Source organism: Diplotaxodon limnothrissa, linkage group LG5, assembly GCF_057381915.1.
Source record: "Diplotaxodon limnothrissa isolate DT_005_m linkage group LG5, D_limnothrissa_male_GT1.1, whole genome shotgun sequence".
In the NCBI taxonomy this organism is placed as follows: domain Eukaryota; kingdom Metazoa; phylum Chordata; class Actinopteri; order Cichliformes; family Cichlidae; genus Diplotaxodon; species Diplotaxodon limnothrissa.
The window spans coordinates 1,899,922-1,912,876 of NC_140600.1; the positions used below are offsets into that span (position 1 = coordinate 1,899,922).

Consider the following 12,955-nt stretch of genomic DNA (forward strand, 5'->3'; position numbering starts at 1 on the left):
TGCAACGGGTGAGATGAGAGAGCATTTGAGGACGACACACACACACACACACACACACACACACACACACACACACACACACACACACACACACACACACACACACACTCAGTTAGAGAGAATCATTTATAGGTGGAAGTTTAATCATGTTTTGCTTGGGGTTGCAAAAGAGCAGTTTGTCGCAGAACTGCTGCTGAGGTGTCAAGATGACAAGAGAGCATCCAGCAGTGACAGGATGTACCGGCCATGAAGATAGAAGACAACGTTCCTTTAAACTGTGTTAAAAGTCATTGTGGTTTTGATTTGACATATGTATATATTCTGTCTGTGACGTATGAAGGGGCGTCATTAATTCAAACCCTGATGGTATAAAAATCTGTGTATGCTTTGATTAAGTCGAAGATCAATTCCGGTCTGCATACAGAATGGTCTTCCCATGCGTGTATTCATTAAAATCAGTTGTTTGACCAAGATCTTCTGGACCTGGTTGTTTGTACTCTCCTTCCTCAATTATGTGAACCTTAACAAGAGCCATGAGCTTCTCCATGATGTTATCCAAACTTACGTTCCGTGATGTTGTCATTCTTGTGCTCAAAGAGCCGATTCTGAGAACTCACGAGCGCAGTGAGCTTCTCCAAGATGTGATCGAGTTTGCACTCAGAGGTCTTGTTCTGAGTATTCACGGCAGCCGTAAGCTTCTCCAAGATCTTATCCGTGCTGCACTCAATGAGCCCCTTTTGAGAAACTCACGCCTCGTCCCATTGTTTCAATCCCAGCAGGCAGCCTTGTGGGGGTTTGAACAGCCGGTTCTGCTTTCTTAATTCTCCGATAAGCCAGGGCCAAGCCAGCCTCAATCAGCAATAACCCTGTTATCATGGTTCTGAATAGGTAGATATCTTCAGCAGTCAGGCTCACCTGAGCCCAGACTTCTCGTTGAGAAAAGGGTGTCAATTGCATTTAGGGACCAGTTGATCAAATCCATAATTCCTCTTTTAGGTTTTAGAGAACAGACTGTGAGAGTGTTCCAGGGAAAAGTAATACAAAAAACACAAGACTAGACAAGGACATAAGAGGCTAAGCAGGGAAGCTAAGGGAGAGGAGGAGAGGAGAAAAGTGCGACTGCCTTCGCCGAGAGCACGAGAGAAGGTAACGGACTATTTTCCTGACGTTGACAAGTTTATTCAGTTTGTGACGACAATACAGAAAGTTGTTGGTGTGGATCTCCTGGACGAGAAGAAGTGATATCGTTTAAGTAACCATGTTACTAATTTAAGACAGGGGAAAAGAGCGGGTAAAACTCATTTGAGGAAAAAGTAAAATCTTTATTAATCGCAAGATGGTCAGCCATCACTCTGTGTTTCTTATATACTTTTTCTTCTTCGCTGCTTTTCTACCTTCTCTGAATATGGAAAATCTAAAGGTGGCCTCTTTGAATATAAATCAAACTGTCACAGATTATTAGGCAGAGGACTCACTCGCAGGACTGAAGTTTAGAGAGAAGGTGAGGGTTTATTTACAGTGTGGCGCCAAGTGAGAATATCTACATATATACAGTTGAGACAGATAACACGGGGCTCCAGGGGGTGGAGTGGGTCCGAGGGGAAGGTCCAAGGCGGGGTACATCTTCAACTTAATCCACAACTCACTCTGAATGTCCACTCCAAAATGCTCACGCTCACTCACACACATCCACAGAAATCCAGACGGCAGGGAAGATGGGCAGGGAATCTAGAAGTCCTGTACACAGAGAAAAACAATGTTAGGAGGAAACTCTAGGTGATCACAAGGAATACTTCCAAAGGCTAGGCTGACGCTAGGTAATGTGACAATCCAGCGAGGAAGCAGCCTCTCTTGCCATCTTAAGTAGTCTGCCAGGATCAGTGTGAATGAGCCACAGGTGTGTGTTCAGGGCGGGTTCAGAGGCGGGGAATCAAGGTCCAGTTCCAGATCTTGTAGCACTCATGTCGTGAATTGTGGGTTTACAGATCACCACATGATTTTAATGGATTTGGTTCTTACTTTTACAGGGACACAGATATCTTTTTGGCATTTTAACACTAAACTGTTTAATTTTTGTGAAAATTTTAAATTGTTTTGGGCTTTCTGGAGATCAAAGAAGCATGAGTTTCAATCTCTGATTTGGTGGTGGGAGGTAGGGAAAGCTAAAATCAGGAGTTTCTGCCAGCAATATACTTATACAGTGTAAATCCACTGACAACATTAGGAGGGTGATTTGGCAACTGGAACAGGAAATAACAGACTTGGAGTGTGTTTCTGTTAGTCAGAATAATCAGCAGGATTTATTGTATCAGAAAAGGATGGAGTTACGTATTCTTCTTCAGGAGAGGGTTAAAGGGGCTCTAATTTGTGCTCGGTTTACAAAGCTTAGGGACATGGATGCACCAACAACATTCTTTTTTAATTTGGAGAAGTCAAGTCGCACGGGAGAGGCAGATGGTCTGCCTTCGTCTGCCAAACGACCAAGTTACAACAGATCCAGCTGAGATGAGAAGACTTGCAATGGAGTTTTATGATAATCTCTTTTCGAAAGATACCTGTTATGAAGCAGTGGTAGCAGAACTTCTTCAAGGGCTTCCTCAACTTACTTCAGAGGATCAGGAAACTAAACACGGACTTGACATTGGAGGAGCTTACACTGGCGGTTACACAGATGGCATCTGGGAGATCTCCAGGAATAGATGGTTTTTAAACATTTCTGGAATGAATTGGGGAACGATCTTCTGGATGTATTTAATGATTCCTTTGTTAGGGGTACACTTCCAGCAGGGCGTACTCTCTCTGCTGCCTATAAAGGGGGACCTTGCCTTGTTACAAAATCTGGAGACCAGTGACTCTTTTATGTACAGACTATAACATTCTTTCAAAGGTGTTATCCAATAGACTGAAAAATTTTATTGACCTCCCCATTTCCAGTGGATCAGTCATACTGTGTTCCAGACAGATCTATGTTAGACAACTTATTTCTTATGAGAGATGTTTTTGCTGTCTGTGAGACATACAGTATGACCTAAACGTGGGGATTATCTCTATTGATCAGGAGAAGGTTTTTGATCTTGTAGATCATACTTTTCTTTTTTCAACCTTGCAAGCATTTGGTGTGGGAAATGTTTTTCTTTCTTGGGTGAAATTACTTTATGCCTATGCTAGTTGTGTAGTGAAGGTGGCAGGTGGGTTGAGTAACCCTGTATCAGTTCATTAGGCAGGGTTGTCCCATTTCAGGTCAGCTGTATTGTTTAGCAACTGAACCTCTTTTATTTAGATTGAGAGCAAAATTAAAAGGTCTTACCCTACCGGGTATGGGTCACAGTTCTTCGGTAGTTGTTTCTGCTTATGCTGATGATGTTAATATCTTTATTAGTAATCAACATGATGTGAATGAACTGAGTGAAAGTTTAACTATGTATGAAAAGGCTTCTTTGGCCAAAGTTAACTGGGACAAAAGCGAGGCCTTATTGGTGGGTAAATGATGCATAGAGAACAGTCCAACCCTGCCAGGAAATTTGTGCTGAGGAAGGAATGGTATTAAGACACTGGGACTTTTTATAGGTAATGAAAAATTTCAGAAAAAGAAGTGGGAGGGCATATGGGAAGAAGTTAAGTCAAAGTTGTCTAATTGGACATGGTTGCTACCCCAGCTGTGATATAGGCGTAGGGCTCCGAATGCCAGTAATCTGTTTGCCTCGTCCCTGTGGCACAAGCTTGTGGTGTTGGTTCCACCTGCTAGGCTGGTTAAAGATGTTCAGTGTTTCATTGTGGATTTTTTCTGGTCTGGGCAGCATTGGCTTTATTTGGGGCCATTTATGTTGTCTGTTGACACTTGTGAAACCACATTGTAACCCGGTAAAGGACCAGGCGCCTGACTGCAGCTTCATAGAAAATGAGCAATCAGAAGTAGTTTCGACTATGGAGCCTGAGTGTGTGAATAAAACACAGGAAACCAAAATAGAGCTCAAAATATATATACTATGTTTGTTATGAGAAATATATAGACAGATGTACAAAAAAATAAAAAAAATACCAGAGAGTACCAACAATTTTAATCACTGAATCTAGTTCCATTAAAAGAGGGGGAGTAGAAGGAGCACATGTGATGTGCTCAAACACAGCTGAATCAAATGCTTGAATTACCTTTTCAGCATGGCATCAAGTTTGGCAAAGGCCTGATAACCCGCCATTCATTTGATTCAGCTGTGTTCCAGCAAGGATGCATCTAAAAGCTAAAGAAAAGTAGCTCTCGAGGACTGGAGTTGGAAGCCTCTGTGCTTTGCTACGTACAGATAGGGAGTCGCCCTCGGTGATCGGGGGCCGTTATAGTATTCGACTGACTCACTCGGCGCTTGTACTACAGGGTTCATGGTCTATGTTTTTGGGGAGCAGGTCCTGACTGTCATCTGTTATTGGACACAGTTCAGAGAATCTGGCCATCCAAAAAACATAGCAGAGGATGGTTTCGATCTATCGACCTCTTGGTTATGCGCCCAGCATGCTTCCGCTGCTGGACTGCACCCTAAATGGGACTCGAATCCACAATCCCTGGCTTAGGAGGCCAGTGCCTTATCCATTAGGCCACCAGGGCTGATGAGTGCTTGTCTTCCTTTCTTTGGAGGTTGTTTTGGGTGTTCAAGTGAAAGCCATGGTTTCAAGCTGAGTTTTAGTTCAAAGATGAAGCTGTATTTAAAAACATTTGAGAAATGCTGAGAAAATAAATTACACTCTGTACACACTCTGGGCAACTGACTGTCCAGAACTCTGGACAGCCAACACGCTGTGCTTATTGCTCCACTTTATATAGTGGCATTTGTATTGTCTGTTGAGACAAACCACATGAAGACCAGAGAATTCCAACGATTCGGATCACTGAATCTAGTTTCATTATCTGCATCTGTTCTCTTTCTTCCCATGTCAGAGGGAGGTCAAGGACTTGTGGATATAATGGCTATCATGACCACTGCCTTCAGGTTACAAATCACTCTTAACTCATTCACTGCCAGCCATTGGCAGTGAATGAGTTAAACCCATTGACTCATTCACTGCAATTGACGGCTATAGACGTCAATGGCAGTGAATGAGTTAAGATGCTTTATGGACGTAGCTACTGATGGCTTCTCTTGGCTCGGCTGCTTCTCCAGAAAGCTGGATATCCTGGACTGGATAAGCATCTGTTTTTGCTTAAAACAGCAGAGCTTGATATGATGGGTTTACCACCTTTTTATCATTCAGTGTTGGATGCTTGGAAAACGCTGATGATTTTCTGTGATCCTGACCTAGACCTGGCCTGTGGCTTTTTGAGGAACCATTGTTTCACAATGACTTTTTTGTATGGGATTGTTTGCTGTCATTACCTACAATAAGGACCAAGTTCATTCAAGCTGGGATTTTGAAACTGGGTCACCTCGCAAGACTATCGATAGGAAGGATATTCGATCTCACTAACATTAAGTCCACCAGAATCTTAAAGAGGATCCTGGAAGAGGTCTGGGAGTCCTTACCCGTGTCACTGAAAGTATTTGCTGAAAACTGCGATCTAGCGGACCAGTGGCATAATGAATATGAGTACGTATTTCCAGTACTTTCAGCTGCATCAGCTTTTGATGGCTGGCATGAGGAGAATGGACTGCTGAACTGTTGGGTATTCTCAGTTCATGTGGGAAGAAGCACTTGTATCAAAGTTGTGTCCAGGTGCTGAACTTGTGCTCTCTAGCAGGGGTCAGGGAGTCAAGGTGGACACAGATTTTTGATTCAGACCTTGCCCCGAAGGGCAGATGGAGGGTCCTGTATAACCCACCTGTTGAGAAACAGGTTGGTGACCTCCAGTGTAGGATTATACATGGATTGATAGCTATGAACAGACACAGAGCTCACTTTGACCCGACTACAAGGGGTGCTTTTTTTTTTTTTTTGTGAAAAACAGGAGTCGCTGGAACACTTGTTTTTGTCCTGTGTGAGGTTAAAAAGCCTGTTTAGTTTATTGCAGGAATGGGTTGAAGCCCTTGGTGAGCGTTTTTCTATGGCTGTTTTTGTTTTTAGTCTTAAGTACAGAGCTTTGAAAAAGAAGACTCATGTCTTAATTAATTTCCTTCTTGGAATGGCTGAGTTAGCAATTTGGAAAACAAGGAAGAATAAAGTGCTTCGACAGGGTAGGAATGATGCAGCACTTAGTTTTAAGGGGTTAGTCGCATCGAGATTGAAAGTGGAGCATGCTTTTTATAGAGTTACTTGTAATCTACAGATGTTTACAGATTTGTGGTGTATTCGAAATTTTTATGTTCATTGAGGAAGGATGGTGCACTTGTTTTGCATTTATAGAGTATTATTATTATTATTATTATTATTATTATTATTATTATTATTGTATTTGTTTTGATAACTACACGTTCATCGAAGTGTGTGGTGTTTTTGTGACTTTTCCTTTGACTTTGTGAGTGTTTGCATTATTGAATTGTGATTTGAATAAATGCGTTTGTTAAAGGACTTTCTTTCTGTCTTTCTTTGTCTTTCTAAGGATGACCTTTGAAACCATAAATCTAACCATAAATCGTCGGAGAGTCATTTTTAATGAATTGCATATTTGATTGCAATCAGTATTTTGAGTTGTGTTGCAATCATGTTATTGCTTTGTGTCATTGTGTTATAAATTTGGCTTGTGCAACAAATAACTCTGTGTTTACCCCCCGTCTCACACATAAACACCCAGAGTGTCACCAGCAGGCTGCAGGATGCCAGCTTCTACAACAAATCAGCTTCATGCACAGACACACACACACACATGTGCGTGTATGTTTGTGTGCTGGTGAATGTTCTTAAGCACTGAGAGTATTAGAGGCAGATGTAAGGGATGCTAATGAACTTATGGCCACTGTAAGGCCTGGCTTGGATGGTCCTAGCATACATACATTGTCTGCGTCTGTGTGTGTACTTCCCTGCACGTTTGAGCACCCTGATATTCTTTTTATCAAGCCAAGTGAGAAGTGAGCAAGTCAAGGTTAAATACAGGAGCACAGGAAGGGGCTGTGCATTTTAATTAAGCTTGAGGAAACACTCTGCAATTCCCCTAAATGCCCCTTGTGATGTATGACAGGAACCAGTGTTGTCTATTTTTCTTCTGAAGAGGAACTTTTGTGTACTTGGACACAGAGGCTGGGCCAAAGTGCCTGTTCTTTTGAGCTTTATTGACTTCTGGCACTGTGAGCTGAGGCAGTGTGATAGAGGAAAAAATAAGGTTCCGGGTATCCAGCTCAAATACATCTGCTATGCACCAGTACAAATGTGGGTGTGCATTTGTACTGGTGTATATTTGCACAGTATTTCACCATCAGAGATGGGCAATAACGCGTAATCTGATTAGTTTTTTCAAGTAATGAGTAAAGTAAGGGATTACTATTGCAAAAATAAAGTAATTAGATACTGTTACTTTCCAGTAAGCACACTGAGTTGCTGTGTTACTAAACTGTGATTTTGTTTGTGGGAGTGTCACATGACATTCAATTCAATTCAAATCAAATTCTTTATTGTCCCAAAAGGGAAATTAGTTTAGCAACAGGATAAAAGTAAGCAAAACAATAATATAAAATGACAATAATAGTAATAGAAAATCCCAGAACGGTTATATGCCATTTAGGAGACAGGATGCAGTAGGGATAAAAGACACCTGGAGTCTTTTGGTCTTCCTCAGAGTTACTCACTGTACCAACTCAAACTCACTGTGAAGTGGATGGTTCCAACAATTAACAATAGAACGAGCCTTTCTAAGCACATTTTTATTGTAAATGGCCAAAAGTCCATCTTGCCAGCTCCCTGAAATTTTGCTAGCAGTTTTTTCAAAAGACCCAACTGATTCTTATTCTTCACTGTCAGGTTACCAAACCAGGCAGCGATACAAAAAGACATCACAGATTCGATAAAACGTCTATAAAACAACGACAACATCTCAGATGAGACATTAAAAGATTTCATTTTCCTTAAAATGAACAGTCTTGGTTGAACTTTTTTAATAGTGGCATCAGCATGAGATTCAAAACAGTTTATGATCAAGTACCACACCTAGATATTTTATTTTATTTTTATCTTTTTTGCCTGTCCCGTTTGGCTCTTTTGCCATCAGAATTGTTGTCTAAAGGCAAAGAAAGATGCCCAACGGATTTACTTTACCAAATTGACCATCCCAGTCTTGCCGTAATGGTCCATTTGATTCACCTTTTATTGTTTATTTTATTTTCACTTACTGAATACGGGACAGACTTGACTGGGGGAAAGAAGGGGAGAAAGAAAGAGGGAAAGAGAAACAGCTGAGAAGAGGGACGGGGGAGAAGGGCAAAAGACAAAAACCAACAGAACGGGCAGAGAAAGAAAAAAAATAAGAAAAAAAGAAAAAAAAATGCATATATCGATCACCTGGGTCACCTGTTGAGAAAGAAAAAAGAAAACAAGCAGAAGAGAACAAGAGTAATAGAATAAACAGCATCACAATGATATATGGGAATATGACAGTAAATACTAAATATTAAACATTATTGTGCAGCACATAAGATCAACAGAACACAGTGTGCTTTGAGGAAGGAGGCAAAAAGGGTGTAGTTTGTGTGTGTGAGCACCCGTGTGTACACCTGTGAGCATGGACGCGCTTGTTTTTTGTTTTTTAAAAGGTTCCTTCATGTAATGATCTGCTAGAGGGTGTGGGGGGGCCACAGCCCCGTCCTCCAGGGCATGAAGCAGGACACCTAGATATTTGTAACTCTCAGCAATCCCGATTTCAGCAGTTTGAATGATAGTAGGTGATGAGCTATAACATGACTTCCTAAAATCAATAATCATGTTTTTAGTTTTTGAAACATTTAGTGAAAGGAAGGACTGATCACACTAATCCACATCATCTGGGGGACGAGTCAGTCAGTGACTGACGATCACTGTGTCGTGATCCAGTAGAGGAGGAGAGCACATCAGGAATCACATGACTCACCCTCACACATTGTGACCTATTGATCAGAAAGTCTGTCACCCAGCCGACCAGACTAGTGTCAAGCTTAAAATGATTGTAAAGCCTGTCAGCAAGTAAGAGGGTTGAATTGTATTGAATACCGATGGAAAGTCAGCAAATAATAATCTTGCATGGGTGTGGGCGGCCTCAAGATGCTTATACAAGAGATGCAGGAGTGAGACAACAGCATCCTCCACACCTCTCCCTGCTCTACAGGTGAATTGGAAGGGGTCAAGATGGTGTTCAACATGCATTAAAATCTCCTTTTTAATTATCTTCTCAAATGACTTCATCACTAAAGAAGTCAGAGCCACAGGCCTAAAATCATTCAGTGCCTTAGGAGAACTGCCCTTAGCAACAGGAACAATGACAGCATGTTTCCAAATCTTAGGTACAGTCTGTAGCTCTAAAGAAAGTGAGAAAATGTGATGAAAAATCCCACTCAACTGATCAGCACAAGTTCTCAGTACCTGTCCACAGACATTGTCAGGTCCAGGACTCTTGCTTTTAGTGTGTCTAAAGAGATTAGCTACCCCCCTCTCATTAATATAAAATAAATGGGGAGTGATAGTGTCACGGTCCGGGGCAGCGGCCGTGTGGAGAGTGGAAGGAGGACTCAAAACGCAGCACTTATTCAGGTGTGAGGGTGATTTATTGATAATATCAAATATAAAGTGGGGATGGTAAAACAGAACTAAGGATGAACTAACTGGGAGAAACTACACAAAGAAATAGCAAACCTGAGCATGAAGGGAGAACAGCAGGGAGAGCACGCAGGGGATTACACCAGGTATGAACACAGACGACGCGACGAGGAGCAGAGGAAAACACACACTAAAGTACACAAAGAGACACTGGGTAATCACACACAGGTGGGAGACACAGCTGGACCTGATTAACCTGACGAGACAGGGGAACACTAACACCAGGGACCAATAGAGGGAGCACAAACCCAAAACCCAGTATCTAAAATCCCAAAACACAAACCATCCCAAAACAGCCCAAGAATAATAAAGAGAATAATAACAATAAGGAACACAAACACAAAGTCACTGAGTCATGGCCGCAGGACCATGACAGTACCCCCCCCTCAAGGGCTGGCCCCTGACAGCCACAGAAACACACCACCAGACCCGGGCGGGCGGCAGGGGGCCCAGGACGGAGGGACCGGGCCATGACCAAAACGAAGACCCCAGAGTCCCAAACAAACGTTCACAAAACTCACAGGGGAGCAGAGTCCGAAGCACAGTTCAGGCGGCCGGCCACGAAGAAGGCCGTGGCGGCGCGTAAAGAGTTCGGGAGGCCGTCCACGAAGAAGGCCGTGACGGCGTGCAAAAAGTTCAGGGGGCCGACCGTGCGGAAGGCAACGGCGGCCGCTCAGGCGAAGAGGGTCCGGGGGCCGGCCGTGCGGAAGGCAACGGCGGCCGCTCAGGCGATGGCGGTCCGGGGGCCGGCCGTGCGGAAGGCAACGGCGGCCAGTCAGGCGACGGCGCCCGGCCAGTAGCCTAGCCAGTGGTCTAGAAAACGGCCGTTTAGCTCCAGACCCAAACGAGGCAGGGCCAGGCGAGGCTGAAGGCACGGAAGCCGGGGCCGCAGCGGGCGAAGATGCTGAAGACGCTGCTGCAGGCGATGATGCGGATGCTGAAGACGCTGCTGCAGGCGATGATGCGGATGCTGAAGACGCTGCTGCAGGCGATGGTGCGGATGCTGAAGACGCTGCTGCAGGCGATGGTGCGGATGCTGCAGACACGAAGGCTGGACCAGACGAAGATGCAGACACGAAGGCTGGACCAGACGATGATGCAGACACGGAGGCTGGACCAGACGAGGATGCAGACACGGAGGCTGGACCAGACGAGGATGCAGACACGGAGGCTGGACCAGACGAGGATGCAGCCGGGCCAGGTGAGGATGCGTCCTCAGGCTGAGGTGTGGCCGTAGCAGGCGGTAGCACTGCCGGTGGTGGTACTGCAGGAGGCGGCGCTGCAGCCACAGGTGGAGAAGCAGCCACAGGTGGAGAAGCAGCCACAGGTGGAGAAGCAGCCACAGGTGGAGAAGCAGGAGGCTGGACGGGCTCCTCGGGCCCCCCAGCAGGCGAAGCAGGAGGCTGGACGGGCTCCTCGGGCCCCCCAGCAGGCGAAACAGAAGGCTGGACAGGCTCCTCGGGCCCCCCAGCAGGCAAAGCAGGAGGCTGGACGGGCTCCTTGGGCCCCCCAGCGAAAACAGCCGCAGAACCAGCGGGCACGTGGGCCTCCGGCACACACGAAACAAAACCAGGAGGCACGTGGGCCTCTGGCACACATGAAACAAAACTAGGAGGCACGTGGGCCTCCGGCACACGTGAAACAAAACCAGTAGGCACGTGGGCCTCTGGCGCACATACGGAGGGCTGCAGCTGCGCAGAGCACTGACCCTGCTCAGGCAGTGACAGCCCGGTGCAGTTCACAGCCGGCATCTTGGCCTCCAGGGGTCCAGAGTAAGCTGAGGGCAGTAACCCAGCCTCTGGGGAAGCCCCGGAGTGAGTAACAGTCACTAATGTTGCCAGCTGTTGAGGAACAGGTCCGTAGCGAAACAGTTTGTCTCCCTGCCCAGAAACAGCGGTGGAAAAACAGTGCGAAAATTGTGGCTCAGCCATTACCGGAACTGTGGGCTGTAGCGATGCTAGCGGTGGTGGTGGCTGAGTGGCTAACCGGAGCGGCGGCAGAACGGGTAATTGAGCCCTTAGGGAGGCTAACGGTTGAGCCACAGACCTGGGAGCTTGTGGCCGGACACAGAACTGAGCCGGAGAATGGTGATAAAGTCCTGGCTCAGAAGGAGCGGCAGAGAAACAGTCTCTCGGTTTTACAGAGGGTTTGTAGACGCCCACTTGCGAAGGATCCGTTACCACGAAGGTAGGTAAGCTATCTACACTGTCTCTCATCCCGCTCTGAATAGCCCCAGAAAACAGAGTCCCGGAATCTGGGGAAGCCAGAACATGTCGCTCGCTCACCGCCTCAGGCTGCTCGAAAGTAAAAGCAGACGGGGGGTGAAGTCCGAGGTCCAAAAGGAGGAACTCCCGCTCCCACGAACAAAGCGAGCCCAGAAGCCATGGGAGACCGGTCACCAGACGCTGTAGCCGCCTCTCTATAGCGCGCTGGGACGTGCCACCCGGGTTTTCCAGCCACCGGTCGATCAGCTCCTGTGTGGCATCGATGAGATTTTCCCGTAGCTCCCTGGACGGGTTAAGCGCTGCTGGGTCCATGTTGTGGTCGCGTCGTACTGTCACAGTCCGGGGCAGCGGCCGTGTGGAGAGTGGAAGGAGGACTCAAAACGCAGCACTTATTCAGGTGTGAGGGTGATTTATTGATAATATCAAATATAAAGTGGGGATGGTAAAACAGAACTAAGGATGAACTAACTGGGAGAAACTACACAAAGAAATAGCAAACCTGAGCATGAAGGGAGAACAGCAGGGAGAGCACGCAGGGGATTACACCAGGTATGAACACAGACGACGCGACGAGGAGCAGAGGAAAACACACACTAAAGTACACAAAGAGACACTGGGAAATCACACACAGGTGGGAGACACAGCTGGACCTGATTAACCTGACGAGACAGGGGAACACTAACACCAGGGACCAATAGAGGGAGCACAAACCCAAAACCCAGTATCTAAAATCCCAAAACACAAACCATCCCAAAACAGCCCAAGAATAATAAAGAGAATAATAACAATAAGGAACACAAACACAAAGTCACTGAGTCATGGCCGCAGGACCATGACAGATAGTCTTTTCCCTCAGTGTGCTGGTCTGCCTAGAACAGTCGAGATTCTTAAAACGCAGGTAAAAACTGTTAAGACTGTCTGCCAGATGTTTGACAGAGGTAAACCGTAGGGGTGCAACGATATTCGTATCGATATTGAACCGTTCGATACAGTGCTTTCGGTTCGGTACGCATATGTATCGAACAATACAA

At 45.6% G+C, this 12,955-nt stretch overlaps 1 protein-coding gene and 1 non-coding gene across 2 annotated transcripts in view; one reads left to right on the forward strand and one right to left on the reverse strand.

Moving 5' to 3' along the window:
• Positions 1-12,955, forward strand: part of LOC146631427 (receptor-type tyrosine-protein phosphatase gamma-like) — a 368,587-nt gene that overhangs the window by 111,065 nt on the left and 244,567 nt on the right. The window lies entirely within an intron of this gene.
• trnar-ccu (transfer RNA arginine (anticodon CCU)) lies at positions 4,525-4,597 on the reverse strand. The gene has a single exon. It is a non-coding gene; the product is annotated as a tRNA-Arg (tRNA).